Consider the following 11,438-nt stretch of genomic DNA (forward strand, 5'->3'; position numbering starts at 1 on the left):
CAAAGGTTGTTGTTGGGATCCTATTCCACTTCTCCATAATGGCATCAAGGAGCTGCTGGATGTTAAACAACTGTTGCTTGAGGACCCCCCCGTGTGCTAAATAGGGTTCAGGTCTGGAGTCATACTTGGCCACTCAATCACCTTCATCTTCAGCTTTAGCAGGACAGTTTTTATCTTAACAGAAGGTTTGGCCCAGTTTCTGAAGGGAGGCATCATGTTCTGATTGTGAATGTCACAGTACATGTTGGATTCAGATCTGCTTGATTCAGCCCAACATCCTACATCTGGATGGAGTTCTCCTTAATTGCAGACACTTGTGCAGCTCAGGATGGTTCCACATCAACAGCCTAAGAATCCATGAAGTTCCTGAGCAACTCAAGGATGAATTTGGACTGAAATTGATATATCAACAGTCTACGACAATGTTTCAGGACCACAGGTTGCATGAACAGCTCCCTATTTACGCATCATCACTTAACACCTGAACAATGATACAACTGTAATGAATGGTTTTATTTTCCATCTCAGGGAGGTTTTCCTTGCCACAGTCACCACTGGTCTACTAATAAGGAATGAACATAGGTGTGAAGTTCATACATTCCTGAATACTATTCCTGTGTACAACTTTATAACCTCTATCTCTGTAAAGCTGCTTTGGGTCAATGCTTATTATTAAATAAACAGAATTAAATTATATTTCTTTTAATCTCTTCATCCCTAAACAAACCAATCCTTTGCTTTAACAATGATGGGAAATATTTTTTTCTAAAATCTCCTTTAATCCAGAGCCAGAAGACAATGTTTCTATGGTTACACCAAGATACCAACAAGCACCATGGAGAACAAACGACACAATCTACATCACTATAAAAGGGTTTTTCATACACAAAATAAAAATGGAGAAATATTCTATATTTTAAGAAGCATTTTGGTTTACATAGCTTGTGTCTTCTTTCGGCGTCTCCCATTAGTGGTCGCCACAGCAGATCATCAGTCTCCATACCCCCCTGTCTTCTACATCTGCCTAGTTCAAAGAAAATTAACAAAGCTTGTGTAACGAGTACAAAACTAATCAACGGACGACTTTTAGCATATGCTCCATTTAAAATCCCGTTTCCCTTCTACACTGGAGTTGAAGCGGCATTTAGGACACAAAGCCGATATCTAGAATAGATCATCTGTAAAATGACTGATACTTCTTTTTTCTTTCTTTCTTTCCTTTTTTTTTTGTTGTTGAGCTGTAATGGAGTCATGACGGAGAGTTTACAACAACACACACTAAACAAACATACATTTATTGGAAAGCTAACTGCTCTGTTGTGGGTAAAATAAAAATAATCCCTATTCTCTTGCTGTTAGAATGAGCTCCACTTTTCTGGGAAGATGTTACACTAGATTCTGTGGAGGTTTGTGCCACATTAAATCAGACACAAGGGTGTTAGTAAAGTCAGGTAGTGATGTAGGTAAGGTGAGGAGGTCTGAGGTGCCATCAGCATTCACATTCAATCAGTTCAATAGGTTTAGTGAAGGGGAAATGTCATGCTACAGCATCCACAGACATCCTGTACTATCATGCACTTTTTACTTTGGGTTGGAAATAGTCAGGTGTCCCAATACATTTGTCCAAACATGCAGAGAACTACACATCATCAGGAAAACCTGATCCAAGTGTGCATTATTGGTGTAAGAATTAGGGACAAAAACATTCTTACCCATCAGCCATTGCACCTCAGTATAAAGACTCACCTCAGTACACTCTCACTGTTAGTCTCACAGCTGTCTCTCCGTATGTGGATCTCTGTTTTGATCAGGTTCTGGTTCTTGGTTCAGGTTCTGGTTCTGTTTCATGTTTTGTGTTCTATGTGTGCACATGTAAATAAACATCCCCAAGTTTATCCACATTCTCTTCAGGTACATAGCAGATTCTGAGAGCGAGTGTGTGACGTGAGATGGGGATTAAATCAGATGCTAAAAAGGTGTGAATGAGAATCAGGTGTAGAAAAATCACGTGACAGGGTTCAGTGTGCTGCAGTGGCTGATGGGAAATGGAGTTCCTGTCCATAACCCTGTTTATTATAGTGTCCGGTTTAATGATTTTTTTTTTTTATTGTATACAATACACACAGATAGTATCTAGATTAAAATAGATTAGAATGGATTAGATTAGATTATTTTAGATTATATTAAATTAGATTAGATTAGATTAGATTAATGCAAATTTGAGTTGTTCATACATGACATGAATATAAACATTGCTGCTTAGAAAAAAATTACAAACAAAAGAAATAAATCAGTGCTGAAATATTGAATAAATAAACATAAATAAATTGTTGAAATGCAAACAAATAAATACATCTTAAATAAATAAATACATTTTTTTGATAAAGGGTAAATGAGAAAGAAAGAAAGAAAGAAAGAAAGAAAGAAAGAAAGAAAGAAAGAAAGAAAGAAAGAAAGAAAGAAAGAAACTAACTAACTAACTAACTAACAAAACACACAAACACACAAACACACAAACAAAACCACAACATTTTAAAGCCATAAATAAACAAACAAACAAACAAACAAACAAACAAACAAACAAATAAATAAATAAATAAATGTTGACATGATAAAAGGAAAATTGAGAAAGAAAGAAAGCAACAAACAAATCTTAAATGAATAAATTGTAGTAAAGTAGTAAAATAAGAACAGAGAAAAAGAGTAAATAGAAAGAAAGAAAGAAAGAAAGAAAGAAAGAAAGAAAGAAAGAAAGAAAGAAAGAAAGAAAGAAAGAAAGAAAGAAAGAAAGAAAGAAATCAACAAACAAATGTTAAAGCCCAAATAAACAAATGGACAAAAATGTTTGAGCAAGAAATAAAAAATTAAAAAAATAAGCAAAAAAATAAAAATTGCTAAACAAGTAAATGAATAAATAAATGAATAAATAAATAAATAAATTCTGATTCTATAAGTGATGGGTAAAGTTTTAATTTCGATAAGTGTCTAATTTATTTTATTTTATTTTGATTGTTATTTTTATTGTTATTTTGATTACAGCTCTTCTGTACATTTATTTTCTTCTTTATTATTCCTATTCTACTCTTTAATTCTTTATTTCAGTTTGTTTATTAGGTGCAGCGACGTTCAGTGAACCTGCAGGTCAGAATCGGGTCTGCACTGAGAGTAGAAGTGCACTGATTATCTGAGTGTATGTGTTCTGTGATGAGTGTGTGTGTGTGTGTGTGTGTGTGTGTGTGTGTGTGTGTGTGTGTGTGTGTGTGTGATGGACAGAAAGAAACACACGTCCTGTGTTTCATGCTCAGAACTTCAAACACTTTTCCAGCTTGAGTCAATCAAAGCTACTGGACTTCGAGTTTTACACCGTGTGTGTGTGTGTGTGTGTGTGTGTGTGTGTGTGTGTGTGTGTGTGTGTATATGTGTGTTTTTCTGCAGTATGAGTGAGCTACAAATCATTTTCTCCGACAAGAAGTGCACGCACTTTGATTTACTCCTTCCAGACATGTGCTGGAAAACCAGTCATGGACATGCTGTAGCCCGTGTTCGACTCGGATAAATAAGAAAAGTCATCAGAGTGAGTTTGGGGCATGGCGGCGCTCCCCGAGGCGTCCTGCCAACAAGTCCTGCTGTTATACATCCATAAAGTGACTCGCTGTACCTTCACAGGAGAAAAAAAAAAAACAGTGATGCTTCAGAACCTTCCCTGATCCCTTCCATTAACCTTGGCTGATGGAAAGCTGAAAAAGGGCGGTGCGGGAACAAATTTGACGGAGAGAAACGCATTTTTTTTCCTGTTCCTGCTTTATTTTCTGAGACGGAGTGACCAATCAGACGGGCGGCCGAGAGAGCGTCCTGTCAGAGAGCAGCTGACATGCTTCAGCTGAACCGTGAGAGTCTTTTGTTCAGGCGAGCGTGAAATTATCAAACATGACAGCGGAGACGCCAAACATGGCCACGTCCGCACGGAAAACACACACACACACACACACATACACACACACGTAAACACACACACACACGTAAACACACACACACACACACACACACACACACACACACACACACTCGATTGAAGGATTTGAAGCCTGGCTGCTGTTGCCAAAAGTGCTGATGAATGTCTGAATGGAGGAGGGAACGAGAAAGAAAGACTGAGAGAAAATATAGAGAGAAACACAGAAAAAAACAAACAGATAGAGACAGAAACTTCGAGAGACAGATTCAGGAGAAGAAACAGGAGAAGAAGGAGAAGAAGGAGATGTTATTATGAGCTCATATTATTTGAAAATGAAACTCTGATGTATTTTAAATCTCTCTATCTATCTATCTATCTATCTATCTATCTATCTATCTATCTATCTATCTATCTATCTATCTATCTATCTATCTATCTATCTATTTCTATCTCTCTCTCTCTCTCTCTCTCTCTCTCTCTCTTTTTTTCTTTTTTTCTTTCTTTAAGGTGATGCACTCTGTCTCACTGAGACCTGGATTAAACCAGGTGATTATATGGGTCTAAACGAGTCGACACCGTCAGGATATGTTTATAAGCATGAGCCCCGTCAGACTGGTCGTGGGGGGGGTGTAGGAACCATTTATACTGCTTCTCTTAATGTTAGTCAGATGTTAGGATTCAGCTTTAAATCATTTGAAGTGCTCGTTCTTAGAGTTGTACTTTCGGACATACATAGTAAACTCGCTCTGGTCACCGTGTACAGACCCCCAGGACCCTACGCTGATTTTCTTCAAGAGTTTGCTTGTTTTCTATCAGATCTCTTGATCAATTTTGATAAAGTGCTGCTTGTAGGAGATTTTAATATTCATGTAGATGATGTAAACGATGCTCTAGGATTATCATTTGTTGACTTATTAAACTCTTTTGGGGTTAAACAAAACGTCACCAGACCAACTCATCGCTTTAACCACACACTAGACTTAATAATATCCCACGGAGCAGACGTCACTGATATAGATATTTTACCTCAGAGTGATGACATCACAGACCATTACCTCATACTGTACACACTACCGGTAGAGCAGATTAGCCGTGTTGCACCACGTTATCGACCTGGTAGGACTATTGTTCCAACCACTAAGGACAGATTCATAAATAACCTGCCTGATTTATCTCAATTTCTCACTAAACCCATAACTACTATTAATCTTGATGAGATAACTAAGAACATAGACCTTATCCTCACTAGCACATTAGACACCGTTGCCCTATCCGGTTAAAAAGGTTAGAGACCAAGCACCTGCATCTTGGTATAATAGTCATACACATGCCCTCAAGAGAACAGCACGTAATCTGGAGAAAATGGAGGAAAACTAAATTGGAGGTATTTAGAATCGCGTATAAAGACAGTATGCTCAGCTACAGACGGGCGCTAAAAGCTGCTAGAGCTGAACACCTGAGCAAACTTATAGAAAACAACAAAAACAATCCCAGGTTCCTTTTCAGTACAGTAGCTAAACTAACTACAAATCAGGGCTCTGAAAATTGTGTTCCATCACAGTTTAGTAGTGAGGACTTTATGATTTTCTTCACTGAAAAATAGATAACATTAGAAAAACAATTGTGGCAGTTCAACCTCTTACAGCATCTCCTGAGACAGTGTTACCTTCAACTCCACAACTCCACTGTTTTACATGTATAGGACAGGAAGAGCTGTATAATGTTATTGCCAAAGCTAAATCGACAACATGTCAGTTAGATCCAATTCCTACTAAATTACTGAAGGAAGTGTTATATACAACTGGTGAGCCTCTTCTAAATATTATTAACTCCTCACTATCTTTAGGTCACGTCCCTAAATCCCTCAAGTTAGCAGTTATTAAGCCCCTCATTAAAAACCTAATCTGGATCCAAACACGTTATCAAATTACAGACCAATTTCAAATCTCCCATTTATGTCTAAGATTTTAGAAAAGATTGTCGCTGCACAGTTATGTTCCTACCTGCAAGAGAACAATATCTTTGAAGAATTTCAGTCAGGTTTTAGGCCCCATCATAGCACAGAAACTGCTCTAGTTAAAATAACTAATGACCTGTTTTTAGCTTCAGACCAAGGCTTCATCTCGCTGTTGGTTTTACTAGATCTTAGTGCTGCATTCGACACTATAGACCATGATCTCCTCCTAGATCGCTTACAAAATTACATCGGCATTCAGGGACAGGCATTAAGCTGGTTTAAATCCTACCTGTCCGATCGTTACCATTTCGTAGATTTGAATGGAGAGCTATCCAGGCTAATGCAAGTAAATTATGGCGTGCCGCAAGGTTCAGTTCTAGGACCCCTGCTCTTCACAATATACATGCTTCCGTTAGGAAATATTATTAGAAGGCATGGAATTAGCTTCCATTGTTATGCTGATGATACTCAGCTATATATTTCATCTAAACCAGGCGATACAGCTCAATTAACCCGGATGACTGAGTGTGTTAAGGAACTAAGAGATTGGATGACCCATAACTTTCTACTTTTAAATTCTGATAAGACTGAGATTTTGCTCATCGCCCAAAACTGGTATACAGATGCTCCAGCATCTCAACCTGCATTTAGACGGATGTTCTGTAACCACTAGTTCAACGGTAAAAGACCTGGGTGTTATTTTAGACAGCGACTTGTCTTTCAAAAATCACATCAATCAGGTTACAAAACAGCCTTCTTTCACCTTAGAAATATTTCTAAGCTAAGAAATATGTTGTCTATATCCGATGCAGAGAAGCTCGTCCATGCGTTTATGACCTCCAGAATAGACTACTGTAATGCGTTACTAGGTGGATGTCCTGCTTCATTAATAAACAAGCTTCAGTTAGTCCAGAATGCAGCAGCCAGAGTTCTTACAAGGTCAAAAAAATATGATCACATAACCCCGATCTTATCGTCCCTACATTGGCTTCCTGTTAAGTTTCGAATAGACTACAAACTATTACTTCTCACTTATAAAGCACTAAATGGTTTGGCTCCGTGTATCTATCCAGTCTTTTAACACGCTACAATCCGCCACGCTCCTGAGATCTCAAAACTCTGGGCTTCTAGTAGTTCCTAGAATAGCAAAGTCCACTAAAGGTGGTAGAGCATTTTCACATTTAGCTCCTAAACTCTGGAATAGTCTTCCTGACGGTGTTCGGGGCTCAGACACACTCACCCAATTTAAGTGTAGATTAAAACGTATCTTTTAGCAAAGCCTACACATAACACACATCACATCATAACCTTGTGCTCCAGAACATCTGATCACATGCACATTATCAACTTGTGCTGTTAATATCATGAACAGCAGCTACGCTAATTCCTCTCCACTGCTTCTCTTTCTCCCCATCCCGAGGCATCCTGAGGTTGCTCCAGCTCCAGTCACCTCCCACCTCGTGATGATTACGGACCTTTAAAGAAGTAGATGCCGAACTCACAAACATCCTGAACCATCTAGAGACGTACCAGTGCCATTTGGATCCCGCTACATGTGTGGAGTTTTGACATTGGACCTCCTGGAGTGTTTAAAGGCTCTGGCATGGAGAAGCTGATGCTGGATCTGTGGTGATCACAAATGCTGAGCTTATAAAACTCGGAGCTACTAACCATATAGACTGTTTAAGACTGCAGAAAGAACATTACTTATAATCTTATACTCCAGTAATCATGTTAGTTCTCACTCTCCAGTGTTCTGTATTGTTGAAAGATTTATGATCAAACTCTTGATGTCACCCAGATGAGGATGGGTTCCCCTTTTGAGTCTGGTTCCTCTCAAGGTTTCTTCCTCATAACATCTAAGGGAGTTTTTCCTTGCCACAGTCGCCACGGCTTGCTCATCAGGGACAAATGCACACCATTCACCATCACTGTTGATTTGTGTAAAGCTGCTTTGAGACAATGTCTGTTGTGAAAAGCGTTATACAAATAAACTTGACTTGACTTGATGAATGACACACTCACAGCAGACCAGAAATCTCCTGCTCCAATAGAGAAAGAGAAAAAGAAAAAAATGTTGCTTGAAAAATAAATAGATAGATAGATAGATAGATAGATAGATAGATAGATAGATAGATAGATAGATAGATAGATAGATAGATAGATAGATAGATAGATAGAATGTGTGTGTGTGTGAGAGAAAAGAAAATAGAGAGCTGGAGAGAGAGAGAAATAGGAGAGATAGAGAGGGAAACAGAGTAAGAGAGAGATGAAGGAAAGAGAGAAATAGACATTAATAAAGAGACAGAGAGAAAGGGAAAAAAAGAGAGAGAGAGAGAGAGAGAGAGAGAGAGACAGGTGGCAGTAACATCATTCCAGATGTTTGTTGATGGTGGGGGTTGACAGAAGGCTCTTCTTACAGCAGAACATCTGTTTTTATCAGTGGTTTACTGAGACGGAGAGAGGGATGGACAGACCGTGTGAAAAAGATGATGTGATTGGATGATCGCGTCCTGGTGATCGATTATGAACCTACGATTTTGGAGATTAAAAGGTTCAACCAAAAAAAAAAAAAAAAAAAACGCTCCACCTTATGTTCCTTATGTTCATTTTCTCTCCACCCACATTCGCTCTTCGCTCCATGACCTCAATCAGTGTTTACACACACACACACACACACACACACACACACACACACAGTTTAATGATAGGACCATTTGAGCTCCTATACTCCATCATCAACAAGCGTTGAAGCTCTTCTCAGGGTCAAGGGTCACGTTCTTCAGATGCTGATACTGCAGGCTTTATAGAGAAACAATTAGAGACGAGGCCTACATGCAGGTCATGTAGCTACAAACACACACACACACACACACACACACACACACACACACACACACACACACACACACACACACACACACACATTTAGACTTAGAGATGGGAGTCAGGTAAAGGAGAAAAGAAAAAAAAAATATGATTGTGTCAGCACTCATGGCTCTGATTACTGAGAAGCCAAACAAAAACACACACACATGCACTCACTCACACACACACACACATACACACACACACACACACATAGCGAGTCTATCAGGACATATTTGCTGAGCCTTTTGGGTAAACAAGGTTCGTGTTGCATGATGGAGGTCAGAGGTCATCAGTCATTTCCTGCAAACTCCTGAATTTACATAAAATCCAAATATCAGCGGCGATGAAACGTCGGAGATCATTCAGATTTATCGCTTTTTCATCTTTGTGATATTTTATTTTTATTAGAGACACAAATTTGCCTTTTTCTGTTTGTCTGAATGTTACAGTGCAGTTACAACAAACACAAAATGAAACTATTCACTCAATAATCTACAAATACACCGTTTATATTCCACATTCACTCGTCAAGTTTATTTCTATTGCGCTTTTCACAACCCATTGTCTCAAAGCAGCTTTACAGAATTTAACAGTGAAGGTGAATGGTGTGTGTTTATCCCTGATGAGCAGCTGTGGTGACTGTGACAAGGAAAAACTCCCTTAGATGTTATGAGAAAGAAACCTTGAGAGGAACCAGACTCAAAAGGGGAACCCATCCTCATTTGGGTGACATCAAGAGTGTGATTATAGTCACACACAAACACACAAAGGTCGAGCAGGAAGGTGTTAAACCTCTTTTTATTGGTGTCGAAATCTGATCTCTTCATATGTAAGCGAGCAAAAGCACATAATTGCACCACAACTGCCCCAGTGTCCTTCACTAGCACTAACTGCCCCAGTGTCCACCAGCACTAACTGCCCCAGTGTCCTTCACCAGCACTTACTGCCCCAGTGTCCCTCACCAGCACTAACTGCCCCAGTGTCCACCAGCACTAACTGCCAAGTGTCCTTCATCAGCACTAACTGCCCCAGTGTCCACCGGCACTAACTGCTCCAGTGTCCTTCACCAGCACTAACTGCCCCAGTGTCTCTCACCAGTACTAACTGCTCCAGTGTCACTCACCAGCACTAACTGCCACAGTGTCTCTCACCAGTACTATCTGCCCTAGTGTCCACCAGCAATAACTGCCCCAGTGTCCTTCACCAGCACTAACTGCCCAGTGTCCTTCACCAGCACTAACTGCCCAGTGTCCTTCACCAGGACTTACTGCCCCAGTGTCCTTCACCAGCACTAACTGCCCAGTGTCCTTTACCAGCACTAACTGTCCCAGTGTCCACTGGCACAAACTGCCCCAGTGTCCCTCACCAGCACAAACTGCCCCAGTGTCCCTCACCAGCACTAACTGCCCTAGTGTCCTTCACAGCACTAACTGCCCCAGTGTCCCTCACCAGCACTAACTGCTCCAGTGTCCACCAGCACAAACTGCCCCAGTGTCCCTCACCATCACTAACTGCCCCAGTGTCTCTCACCAGCACTAACTGCCCTAGTGTCCTTCACAGCACCAACTGCCCCAGTGTCCACCAGCACAAACTCCCCCAGTGTCCCTCACCATCACTAACTTCTCCAGTGTTCTTCATCAGAACCAAGATAAAGAAAAGAAGAGAAGGAAAGTGAGAGAAATAAAGTAGAGAAAGTGAGTGAGAAAGATAAAGGAGAGAAAGAGAGTTAGAGAGATAAAGGAGAGAAACAAAGAGACGTTGAGCTCTTTTTCTGGGCCTCAGCAAGAATCTGCTGCAGTTCTTCTGGAGAAGTTACAGTAGGTGGGGGATTTTAATATTCAAGGTCACTTTCTAATAAAAAGTAAGAGAAAAGAAGGACAGAACATGAGCAGGACGAGGAGACGAGACACTCAGAAGCTCTCAAATATTCATCAGTCACTGTGTATCATTATGTTCCTGCTGCATGTGGTGTTGAATAAAACACACACTTTGTCCTGCCTCAGACAAACCAATATATACAAAGACTAATGTTTCTGAGAGAAACACACAGATTGTTTTCTTCCTCCTTTTATCCTTTTATCTTCATCCCTCAGTGTTCAAAGCCGTCTTTATCCACGAAGCAGTACGGAGACTGCATCAATCAGAGAAGGAAGGAGGTGATCGGAGGAGAGAAAAATACAGGCTTCGTGGTTTTCTGCTGACCTTCAACATTTATTACTGATGAAGAACTAAACAGATGCTGAACAGATTCTGGAGCTGCAGATACAATCTGAGGAGTGGGGTGGAGGAGAAAAAAGAAGAGGAAGAAGATAAGGAGGAAAAGAAAGAAGAAGAGGAAGACAAGGAACTGCGGGAGAAAGACAAGGTGGAGAAGAAGGAGATGGAGGAAGAGAAAGTAATTTAAGGAAAATAAGGATAAAAGAAAAGCAGATTAGAAAGGAATTTGGGAGAAGATAAGGAATAGGAGGAGAACAAGACAAGGAAGAGACAGAAAAGAAAGATAGAGTGAATGAGGAAGAATGAGGTAAAACGTGGAGAAGGAAGAATGGCAGGAAGAGGAAGAGAAGAAGAATGATGAGAAAAGGGTAAAGAACATAAGGAGGAAAAGAAGGATGGAGAACAGGAGGAGGTTGGGAAGATGATGGGAAGGAGATGAAT

At 40.0% G+C, this 11,438-nt stretch overlaps 1 protein-coding gene across 1 annotated transcript in view; it reads right to left on the reverse strand.

Moving 5' to 3' along the window:
• Positions 1-1,949, reverse strand: part of LOC124376835 (teneurin-3) — a 664,771-nt gene extending 662,822 nt beyond the window's left edge. Inside the window, exon 1 of the mRNA XM_046836130.1 lies at positions 1,747-1,949. The gene's annotated coding sequence lies outside the window, so the exon portion shown is untranslated. The remainder of the gene's footprint in view (positions 1-1,746) is intronic.
• Between the last annotated feature and the right edge of the window lie 9,489 nt (positions 1,950-11,438).

Source organism: Silurus meridionalis, chromosome 2, assembly GCF_014805685.1.
Source record: "Silurus meridionalis isolate SWU-2019-XX chromosome 2, ASM1480568v1, whole genome shotgun sequence".
NCBI classification, from domain to species: Eukaryota; Metazoa; Chordata; class Actinopteri; order Siluriformes; family Siluridae; genus Silurus; species Silurus meridionalis.